The following is an 11671-nucleotide window of genomic DNA, read 5'->3' as shown; positions in this document are numbered from 1 at the left end:
ATTGGCACATGCTCTTTCCATCAGCATAGTCTGTAAAGAGACCTCTGGGCAACTATGAAGGTGGGGAGGGGCTGCAGTTGCTCACGGGTCTCTGGGTAGTGAGGTCTCTTTACAGACTATGCTGCTGGAAAGAGCATGTGCCATTTGGGGGCGAGACTGATCTCATCAAGAGTGGACTCAATGCATAGTACATAGTGAACCATTTCAATAACCAAAAACACTATGTCCTTGACTCTCCTCTTGACAGCAGAAAATTATTTTTGTTTGTGTAATTCTACACATTTTGCAATACGATGGAGAGAAATGTTTGATATCGGAGTGAGACTGATTAACAAGATCAATGGGAGGGAGGCCTCACAGATGGTATTTCGACCATGATTACTACGTTTAGATGGCTGGCCGCTAGACTCATTTGCAATCTACGAACATGTAACTGACATAAGAGAAACTGCTGATGCACAACCAAATGTTGAAATTGCACCTTGTGTATTCTATTATTCTAACAGTCAGTTGAGACCCGACTGAGTTTGGGGGAATTGATACGAGGGCCAGTTGCCCATCCCTGTGATACGACTTGATATTTTTTTTTGTCACAATCTTTGAGTGTAGGACAGGTGTTGTGAACCTGATGTACTTCCACCACAGGACAGTAGCTGTTTTACGGTTAGTCTATAGATAGACCTAACCTCTGAAACAGCACATGTTCTTACCTTGCTGCTGGGATTGTTTTGTATGACACTCCCAGCAAAGCTGACTGAGTAGCTGTGTTATTGACACCCAGACAGAATGGGGAAGCATGCTGATACCTGTTTCTGATGCTGTGCTGCGGGGGAAAGCTCTGGTTGAAGATGTTTCATGTAATCACCCTTTCAAATAGTAAGACCATTTAATGAAAATCCTTATTGTGGGATGTTTTGGCAAATAATTCAGGATCGTTCATCTAAAAAATTATCATGCTGCGTTGCTTGGATCATGTCCCTCTAATTTGGTCATTGCCTCATTCAACCTGTCTGGATTTCTCGTTTTAGATTTGTTTTGAGAGTTTTGGGGACGCACTGCATTCGACGTGGATATTTTTGGGCGGGAAATTTCCAAACGCAATACTGCCAGGCACACTTTGACCAAATCAATCAGGTCTACTCACTGAACCATTATATTAGAATATAATTGTATAAGTGTTTCAACATCTTTCCCAAAGTGTTGAACTTGAAACATTGAGGTAGACAGGCTTTGTCTTGACTCAAGTACAGCTTCGTTCTTATTACGTTTCACAAGCTGTTCTTGATTTTTCTCACCCAGGCCAGAATTTATTCTGTAAGCTGGTGCTGTCTGATATATGAACAGGAAGTCCGGGATAAAAGATGAGAGCTCCCCCCCAGAGTCAAAGGGCAAATGAAGATGGATTCCAGGAAATTACACTGAAGTTGGAGCTCTTTGTGGGGATTGCATTCTCAAATGAAGTTCAACGGATTCGTAATCTAGGGTCGCCACAGTCGCTCATTGAACTAAACACGATTAGTTTCAATGTAGTCACTCACTGACTGCATTAACTATCTATAGTGAGCTCATGCCATGGGGTATCACAGCATACATTTGAGTTGTGGTTTGCCTCCAGTTCCCATATGCTGCCAGAGCTATTTTGGATTTAAGGTGGTTTAGTTTCCATGGCAACAACCAACTGTAGTGGGGCGAAGGGGATGATACACCAATAGTCCTTTTTTATTTACTAGAGCTCCAAAAAACATTGGGCAGCAGGTAAGCAGTGCATCAGCTGGTCTAATGGCAATTAAACAAATGGGATCCACATGGCTAAAATGTGTGAGCTATAGCTAGCTATCCTTTCCTCCCAGTGTTGGGGGCAGGTTGCCTGGGTACTGACTGCAGTTCTCCCACAGTCATTGGCAGCCTTTTGTCTCCATTCAAAAACCAAATTCCATACAACCTCTGACACAGTCAGAGACATTCCTTTCACGCACAACAATGAGGGCTTTTGTGTGCACACTGCCCTGTGTTTTAATTTCATTTGTATTATTTTGGAACTTGTTGCATGGAAAATGTAATCATCTTTCTGGTGGTTTTGCTCCATTTGAAAATGCTCAATCCCAGCTGTACTAGTGTCTTCCCCCAGAAGTCAAGGACAAAATAACCAATTGCTTTGACGCACCTGACTATCTTTTGTTGAAGTCTTAACGTAATTGTTTTTATGTCTGTTTTTTTTTGTTGGTGAAAATATGAAGAAACTCCGTTATATTACCAAGAGGGTATACAGAAGCCCAATGAAGCCATGTTTCCTCTACTATTTGGACTCTTAAAGGGGTAATGTGCAGTTACTATATCCCATTTTTTGATTTATTAATTAATGATATGCACACATTGATTCTTGAATAATATAACTTACAAATGCCACATGAGCTTTGTTCAACTGTCGTACCCCATCAGAACCCCAAATATAAGCTTGTTTTACTCAAATGTTTGTAAACATTGCAAATGTAAACAAACACTGTACAGCCTCAAAACATGGTAAAAACTATATTTTTGATATCATGGATGGTCAGTCCTTGCATCCATAGCATAGGTCTTGGCCCATCACAGCTTTTTACCAAAACAGAGGCAGGGTGTCACTTTGTTATTGTTTCAACTGAGGATTGGCCCTTTTATATTTTATTATTCTTTATTTATTCAGGGGGGAAATCCATTGAGACCAGGGTCTCATTCCTAAGTGTGCCCGGATCACAGCAACACAACAACCAATACAATGTAAAACAAAACCGCAATCAATACAAAACACAGCATTTAAGAAAAACAGTTACTTTCCTAAACTGCCCAAGCGGCACCCAAACATCCAATTGTTCTGCAAATTGTTTCAGCAGTGAGGAGCAGTACAACTAAAAGTGATTTTCCTTCATTTGGTTAGGGTAAGGGCTAACCCTAACTGGCAGGAAAGATTGACTGTACAATCTGATTCCTGCTGTTCAGGGAAGGCCAATATATAACGTTTTTCAAATGTTAAATCCTTGTCAATCCAAAATCCCAGACAGATATTTATAGGCAGGAACCCGATTGATGGGAGAGACAAAATGCGAGCAAAGGCAGCCAGAAATACATCTTAGAAAGGAATAATGAAGGAACCATGCTTCTACATAATTTTTTACAATGAGAGTACAAAGTAAAGAATATGAAAATGGTTACCTGTTAGCATTTTTTTAAACCTCCCAATTAACCCATAAAAAAACACATGTATAACCTTACCACCAGTAACCACTTACAAAATGAGACCTAAAAGTTTTTGAATTTCTGAATTTGTTAACTGTTTCACTAAGTTAAAATACATCAAAGAAATAGTGCAACATTTTGGCAACTAAGCCCTTTTTTTTACTAACCCAGAACCAGATGAACTCATGGATGCCCTTTGTATGTCCCAAAGTGCACGTCTAAGCCATTGATAAATGACTGGAAGTCTCCAGGAACATCTAGCTTACTCCTCTCAAAGGCAGGGAAAAGACCTTCTTACTCCTCTCAAAAGCTGGGTGGATAGCACTTTGTACTTTTTTTTAATAAGTATACACTGAGTATACAAAACATTAGGAACACCTGTTCTTTACATGACATATACTAAACAGATGAATCCAGGTGAAAGTGATGTCACTTGTTAAATCCACTGTAATCAGTGAGGATGAGACAGGTTAAAGAAGGATTTCTTTTTAAGCCTTGATTCAATTGAGACATGGATTGTGTATGTGTGCTATTCAGAGGGTGAATGGGAAAGACAAAATATTTAAGTGCCTTTGAACAGGGTATGGGAGCAGGTGCCAGGCGCACTGATTTTAGTGTGTCAAGACAGAAAAAAGTCTCCACACACTTCCAGTCAGTTGCAAATTAATTTTAATATAGCTGCGCTTTCGACAGGGCATATCTCCACAACCAACAGTGGGACAGATAAGGCCACATTGCGAGGCAGAGATAATTGCAGAGACCTGTGATAATCTGAATGGCCATTAGGTGTCATATCAGATAGAAATACAGGATGGAACAGAACATGTTATAGATGTATTTCTACGCATATGTCTATACGCATATGTAGATATTCCATAAAAAATCTGTCATTTCTAGCAACAATAGTCATTTACAACATTAACAATGTCTACACTGTATTTATGATCAATTCAATGTTATTTTAATGGACAAGAAAATGTGCTTTTCTTTCAAAAACAAGGACATTTCTAAGTGACCCCAAACTTTTGAACAGTAGTGTATATATACATAAAATATCTTCCCAAACCTTTCCATAAGTCCACACAAGTTTCTTCAACTGTCTTCTGACTGTGGTCAGAGCGATGTCGATGTGCTGTTATTGCCAGCAGATTACAGATGGCCTTTGCTGAGCGCTCATCATCTTCATCCATTAGTGAGTCGATCACTTAAATAGTCTTGCTGGAAACGGAATACCATGTAAAAATGTAAAGCATACAGTAAATACCAGCAGTCGATTTATTTAAACATTATTTTTTGCATTATTAGGCCTACTTTACAGTATTGTAGCCTACTGTACAAAATGTGCTTGTGCCAGTTTTCACGCAAAAGTTGCCATTTATAAAATGAGAATTGACATGAGAATGTACATCTGCTGCTAGTTTAAATATTGTATTGCATTTGCAAGCTGGCAAGTAAATAGGCCTATTGTGTGCAAAAGCTTATTAATAAAAAACTAAAAACAGGAAAACACATTAAGAATGCAGCCATTTGCCAGAGAGTGAAAATCTGTGTTTTATTTTTAGAATCTAAAATAATTAAACATCTTTTTCTTGCATAACCATTGCAGAATAAATTCCTTACCTTTTCTGGCCTTGATGGGTTCCTATTCCCAAAGGAGTCATAGCCTACAACAAATTAGCATGTGCATCTCTCATTTAATTTGACCTAGTAGCCGAGTAAATGGATAGTCTATATGTATTTCAAGTTTTGCAATATCATAGGCAGCGCGGTTTATAATACCGTTATACTGACACATTTAACAGGTGAACAGTTGATCTTTTACATTGAAGTAGTCATATGTATGCTACTAAGTATTGTAATTGCCTTTTTTGTAGCCTGTGTTACACACCTCGGACTGGAACATGGTCAGCAGATAATACGCCTGAATTAACAGGGTGAAATGATGAGACAGAGAAATATTAGTAGTGTTCAGTAGTAGGCTCCAAGATGTATTAAAATGTTGTTTTCTTTTGTTAATCTTTTTAATCAAAAGTAGCAGTAATATAATACTTTGGATGGCTCCATAAAATAGCCAACAAAATAAAACCAGAAGTACATTTCCGCGTGCCGCTCCGGCCGCCATGAGTGGCTCGCTTGTGGGTGTGCTGACAGCATATATAGCAGCACGTTCGATTGTGCGTCAAGAATTCAGCTTAGCAAGTGTCTGGTTATTAAACGGGGCAAATAGTTTAATCCATTCTCCGTTTAATGAATTTATTCACAGGTAAATAGTAGTACACTCTAAACTGCTCTGTCGACAAACAGACTTTGTTGTCCTGTCTCCAATCATCCGTGTGGATGGGAGAACCTATTCAAGAAAGCAAATACATTTTGAAAATGTAAAAAAACGTATACATTATTAGCTAGCTCGGTACAGTGCAGGCTAAATCGAATGAGCTGCTAACGTAGCTAGCTAGCCAATGTTACATACTATATAGATAGCTAGCTAAGTGAATTAAATATCACCAGCTACCTAACTTCATATTAGCTAGCTATCTTGATGTATTTATTATTGTAAATTAAAAACACAAACTCCAAATGCATTTGTAGGTAGTTACCTAACAGCCATGGAAGAGGGTGAAAGGATAGCAGCTCCAACTGTCAAAGAAGGGAGAGAAGGCTTTTCTGGATAGGACAGGTACTTTTGTGTAGTTCCAGTCCCTAGAAAAAAAACTGAGGACAGAGATAATAGCAACATAATATTCAGTGCTGTCTAATACGAGAATACTGAAGCTTGTTTCTTGTGATGTTTTCTTTCATCAGATTACAGAAAGCCTGCCTGCAGATGAAGAGGTCCCAATGAAGAGCAGTGGTTCTCAGTCCTGGTCCTGGGGTCTCAAAGGGGTGCACATTTTTGTTTTTGCCTTAGCACTACACTAATAGTCCCCGCGATATGCAACTGTTCAGGGAAGTCAGGAACCAATACACGAAGTCAGTCAAGAAAGCAAAGGCCAGCTTTTTCAAGCAGGAATTTGCATTCTGTAGCTCTAACTCCAAAAAGATCTGGGACACTGTAAAGTCCATGGAGAACAAGAGCACCTCCTCCCAGCTGCCCACTGCACTGAGGCTAGGTAACACGGTCACCACCGATAAATCCATGATTATCGAAAACTTCAACAAGCATTTCTCAACGGCTGGCCATGCCTTCCTCCTGGCTGCTCCAACCTCGGCCAACAGCTCCACCCCCCCCCCCCCCCCCCCCCCCTCTCCCTCCGCAGCTAATCGCCCGAGCCTCCCCAGCTTCTCCTTTACCCATATCCAGATAGCAGATGTTCTGAAAGAGCTGCAAAACCTGGAACTACCGCATCCCCATACTGTTTTTATTTATCTACTTTTCTGCTCTTTTGCACACCAATATCTCTACCTGCACATGACCATCTGATCATTTATCACTCCAGCGTTAATCTGCAAAATTGTACTTATTCGCCTACCTCCTCATGCCTTTTGCACACAATGTATATAGACTCTCTTTTTTAGATGTTTTTTTTTCTACTGTGTTATTGACTTGTTTATTGTTTACTCCATGTGTAACTCTGTGTTGCTGTCTGTTCACACTGCTATGCTTTATCTTGGCCAGGTCGCAGTTGTAAATGAAACTTGTTCTCAACTAGCCTACCTGGTTAAATAAAGGTGAAATAATATAAAACATTATAAAAAACACAGCTGAATCAAATTATCAACTCATCAAGCTTCAACTGGTATCTATGCATTCATTTGTGATGCTATCCGTGATATGACCCTGCTGTTGTCATGTGCATCTATCTATCCAATGTTATACGATATATGATTCTTTTAGTAATCCACAATGACCTGGTGATGATAAAAATGTAATGATGACATTATCTTCCATATTCCTACAGATACCTTGAGATTCTTTCAAAACGATTGCCTACAGTTACAACACAGAGTTGCACATGGAATAACACTGCATGGTTGGGTGCATTGTTGCGAGTGTGACCAGGGACACTCGAGTTGAAAGTCCGTGTTGCCCAGCAACAGCCCCAAAACATCACTGCTCTAGAGGAGATCTGCATGGAGCCTTCGCCAGGCCAAAATACCAGCAACAGTGTGTGAAAACCTTGTGAAGACTTACAGAAAACGTTTGACCTCTGTCATTGCCAACAAAGGGTATATAACAAAGTATTGAGATAAACTTTTGTTATTGACCAAATACTTATTTTCCACCATAATTTGCAATAAATTTATAAAAAATCCTACAAGCCCAGTCACGGACCAGGATGTCTTGCTCCCAGGCAGACTAAATAACTTTTTTGCCCGCTTTGAGGACAATACAGTGCCACTGACACGGGCTGCAACGAAAACATGCGGTCTCTCCTTCACTGCAGCCGAGGTGAGTAAGACATTTAAACGTGTTAACCCTCGCAAGGCTGCAGGCCCAGATGGCATCCCCAGCCGCGCCCTCAGAGCATGCGCAGACCAGCTGGCCGGTGTGTTTACGGACATATTCAATCAATCCCTATACCAGTCTGCTGTTCCCACATGCTTCAAGAGGGCCACCATTGTTCCTGTTCCCAAGAAAGCTAAGGTAACTGAGCTAAATGACTACCGCCCCGTAGCACTCACATCCGTCATCATGAAGTGCTTTGAGAGACTAGTCAAGGACCATATCACCTCCACCCTACCTGACACCCTAGACCCACTCCAATTTGCTTACCGCCCAAATAGGTCCACAGACGATGCAATCTCAACCACACTGCACACTGCCCTAACCCATCTGGACAAGAGGAATACCTATGTGAGAATGCTGTTCATCGACTACAGCTCGGCATTCAACACCATAGTACCTTCCAAGCTCGTCATCAAGCTCGAGACCCTGGGTCTCGACCCCGCCCTGTGCAACTGGGTACTGGACTTCCTGACGGGCCGCCCCCAGGTGGTGAGGGTAGGCAACAACATCTCCTCCCCGCTGATCCTCAACACTGGGGCCCCACAAGGTTGCGTTCTGAGCCCTCTCCTGTACTCCCTGTTCACCCACGACTGCGTGGCCACGCACGCCTCCAACTCAATCATCAAGTTTGCGGACGACACAACAGTGGTAGGCTTGATTACCAACAACGATGAGACGGCCTACAGGGAGGAGGTGAGGGCCCTCGGAGTGTGGTGTCAGGAAAACAACCTCACACTCAACGTCAACAAAACTAAGGAGATGATTGTGGACTTCAGGAAACAGCAGAGGGAACACCCCCCTATCCACATCGATGGAACAGTAGTGGAGAGGGTAGCAAGTTTTAAGTTCCTCGGCATACACATCACAGACAAACTGAATTGGTCCACTCACACAGACAGCATCGTGAAGAAGGCGCAGCAGCGCCTCTTCAACCTCAGGAGGCTGAAGAAATTCGGCTTGTCACCAAAAGCACTCACAAACTTCTACAGATGCACAATCGAGAGCATCCTGGCGGGCTGTATCACCGCCTGGTATGGCAACTGCACCGCCCTCAACCGTAAGGCTCTCCAGAGGGTAGTGAGGTCTGCACAACGCATCACCGGGGGCAAACTACCTGCCCTCCAGGACACCTACACCACCCGATGTCACAGGAAGGCCATAAAGATCATCAAGGACATCAACCACCCGAGCCACTGCCTGTTCACCCCGCTATCATCCAGAAGGCGAGGTCAGTACAGGTGCATCAAAGCTGGGACCGAGAGACTGAAAAACAGCTTCTATCTCAAGGCCATCAGACTGTTAAACAGCCACCACTAACACTGAGTGGCTGCTGCCAACACACTGACACTGACTCAACTCCAGCCACTTTAATAATGGGAATTGATGGGAAATGATGTAAATATATCACTAGCCACTTTAAACAATGCTACCTTATATAAATGTTACTTACCCTACATTATTCATCTCATACGCATACGTATATACTGTACTCTATATCATCGACGGTATCCTTATGTAATACATGTATCACTAGCCACTTTATACTATACTATGCCACTTTGTTTACATACTCATCTCATTTGTACATACTGTACCCGATACCATCTACTGTATCTTGCCTATGCTGCTCTGTACCATCACTCATTCATATATCCTTATGTACATATTCTTTATCCCCTTACACTGTGTACAAGACAGTAGTTTTGGAATTGTTAGTTAGATTACTTGTTATTACTGCATTGTCGGAACTAGAAGCACAAGCATTTCGCTACACTCGCATTAACATCTGCTAACCATGTGTATGTGACAAATAAAATTTGATTTGATTTGATTTGATACAATGTGATTTTTTTTTGTGTGTGATTTAGTGATTTTTTTCTCTCATTTTGTCTGTCATAGATGAAGTGTACCTATGATGAAAATTACTGGCCTCTCATCTTTTTAAGTGGGAGACCTTGCACAATTGGTGGCTGACTAAATATTTTTTTGCCCCACTGTACCTGAGTGTCTGGTTAGACTGTAAGCTCTCCTTCGACTCACATTAAGCATCTCCAAACCAAAATTAAATCTAGAATCGGCTTCCTATATCGCAACAAAACAGCCTTCACTCATGCTGCCAAACATACCCTCGTAAAACTGACCATCTACCGATCCTCGACTTCAGTGATGTCATCTATTAAATAGCCTCCAACACTCTACTCAACAAACTGGATGCAGTCTATCACAGTGCCATCCGTTTTGTCACCAAAGCCCCATACACTACCCACCATTGCGACCTGTATGCTCTCGTTGGTTGGCCCTCGCTTCATACTCGTCGCCAAACCCACTGGCTACAGGTTATCTACAAGTCTCTGCTAGGTAAGACCCGCCTTATCTCAGCTCACTGGTCAGCATAGCAGCACCCACTCGTAGCACGCGCTCCAGCAGGTATTTCTCACTGGTCACCCCCAAAGCCAATTCCTCCTTTGGTCGTCTTTCCTTCCAGTTCTCTGCTGCACATGACTGGAACGAATTGCAAAAATCTCTGAAGCTGGAACCTCACATCTCCCTCACTAGCTTTAAGCACCAGCTGTCAGAGCAGCTTACAGATCACTGCACCTGTACATAGCCCATCTGTAAACAGCTATCTACCTACCTCATCCCCATACTGGCATTTATTTATTTATTTTGCTCCTTTGCACCCCAGTATCTCTACCTGCACGTTCATCTTCTGCCGATCTACCATTACAGTGTTTAATTGCTATATTGTAATTACTTCGCAACCATGGCCAATTTATTTCCTTATCTTACCTCATTTGCACTCACTGTATATAGACTTTTTGTTTTCTTTTGTTCTACTGCATTATTGACTGTATGTTTTGTTATTCCATGTGCAACTCTTGTGTTGTTGTATGTGTCGAATTGCTACGCTTTATCTTGGCCAGGTCGCAGTTGCAAATGAGAACTTGTTGAAATAAAAAAAATTAAACAATGCTTGATAATGTATGTGATATCAACAGAGAAGTATATTTTCTGGGTGATTTAAATATTGACTGGCTTTCATCAAGCTGCCCACTCAAAAAAAAGTTTTAAACTGTAAACAGTGCCTGCAACCTTGGATCAGGCTGTCAGTCAACCTACTAGGATAGTTACAAACAGCACAGGAATGAAATCATCAACATGTATTAATCACATTTTTACCAAGGCTGCAAATATTTGCTTTAAAGCAGTATCCAAATCCATAGGATGTAGTGATCACAATATAATAGCCATATCTAGGAAAACCAAAGTTCCAAAGGCTGGGCCTAATACAGTGTAGAAGAGGTCACACAAGAAGTTTAGTAGTGATTCATATGTTGATGATGTAAGAATATTTTCTGGTCTGTGGTGTGTAATAAGGAGCAACCAGACGCTGCACTTGACACATTTATGAAACTACTTATTCAAGTTACTAGAAAGCACGCACCCTTTAAGAAAATTACTGTAAAAACTTGTAAATCTCCTTGGATTGATGAGGAATTGAAAAATGGTATGGTTGAGAGGGATGAGGCAAAAGGTATGGCAATTAAGTCTGGCAGCCAAACTGATTGGCAAACATACTGCAAATTAAGAAATCGTGTGACTAAACTAAATTAAAATAAACTACACTATGAAACAAAGATAACTTATATAAAGAATGACAGTAAAAAGCTTTAGGGCACCTTAACCTTTTATAACTAGGGGGCAGTATTTTCATTTTTGGATAAAAAAAATTCCCGTTTTAAACAGGATATTTTGTCACGACAAGATGCATATAATTGACAGCTTTGGATAGAAAACAGTCTGACGTTTCCAAAACTGCAAAGATATTGTCTGTGAGTGCAACAGAACTGATGTTACAGGCGAAACCCAGATAAAAATCCAATCAGGAAGTGCCGCATTTTTTGAAACCGCCTCATGCCAATGACTCCTTATATGGCTGTGAATGAGCTACGAATGAGCTTACGTTTTCTGCGTATTCCCCAAGGTGTCTACAGCATTGTGACGTCTTTT

Source organism: Oncorhynchus clarkii, chromosome 17 (assembly GCF_045791955.1).
Source record: "Oncorhynchus clarkii lewisi isolate Uvic-CL-2024 chromosome 17, UVic_Ocla_1.0, whole genome shotgun sequence".
Classification (NCBI taxonomy): Eukaryota; Metazoa; Chordata; class Actinopteri; order Salmoniformes; family Salmonidae; genus Oncorhynchus; species Oncorhynchus clarkii.
Note: the sequence above shows the minus strand (reverse complement) of the source record.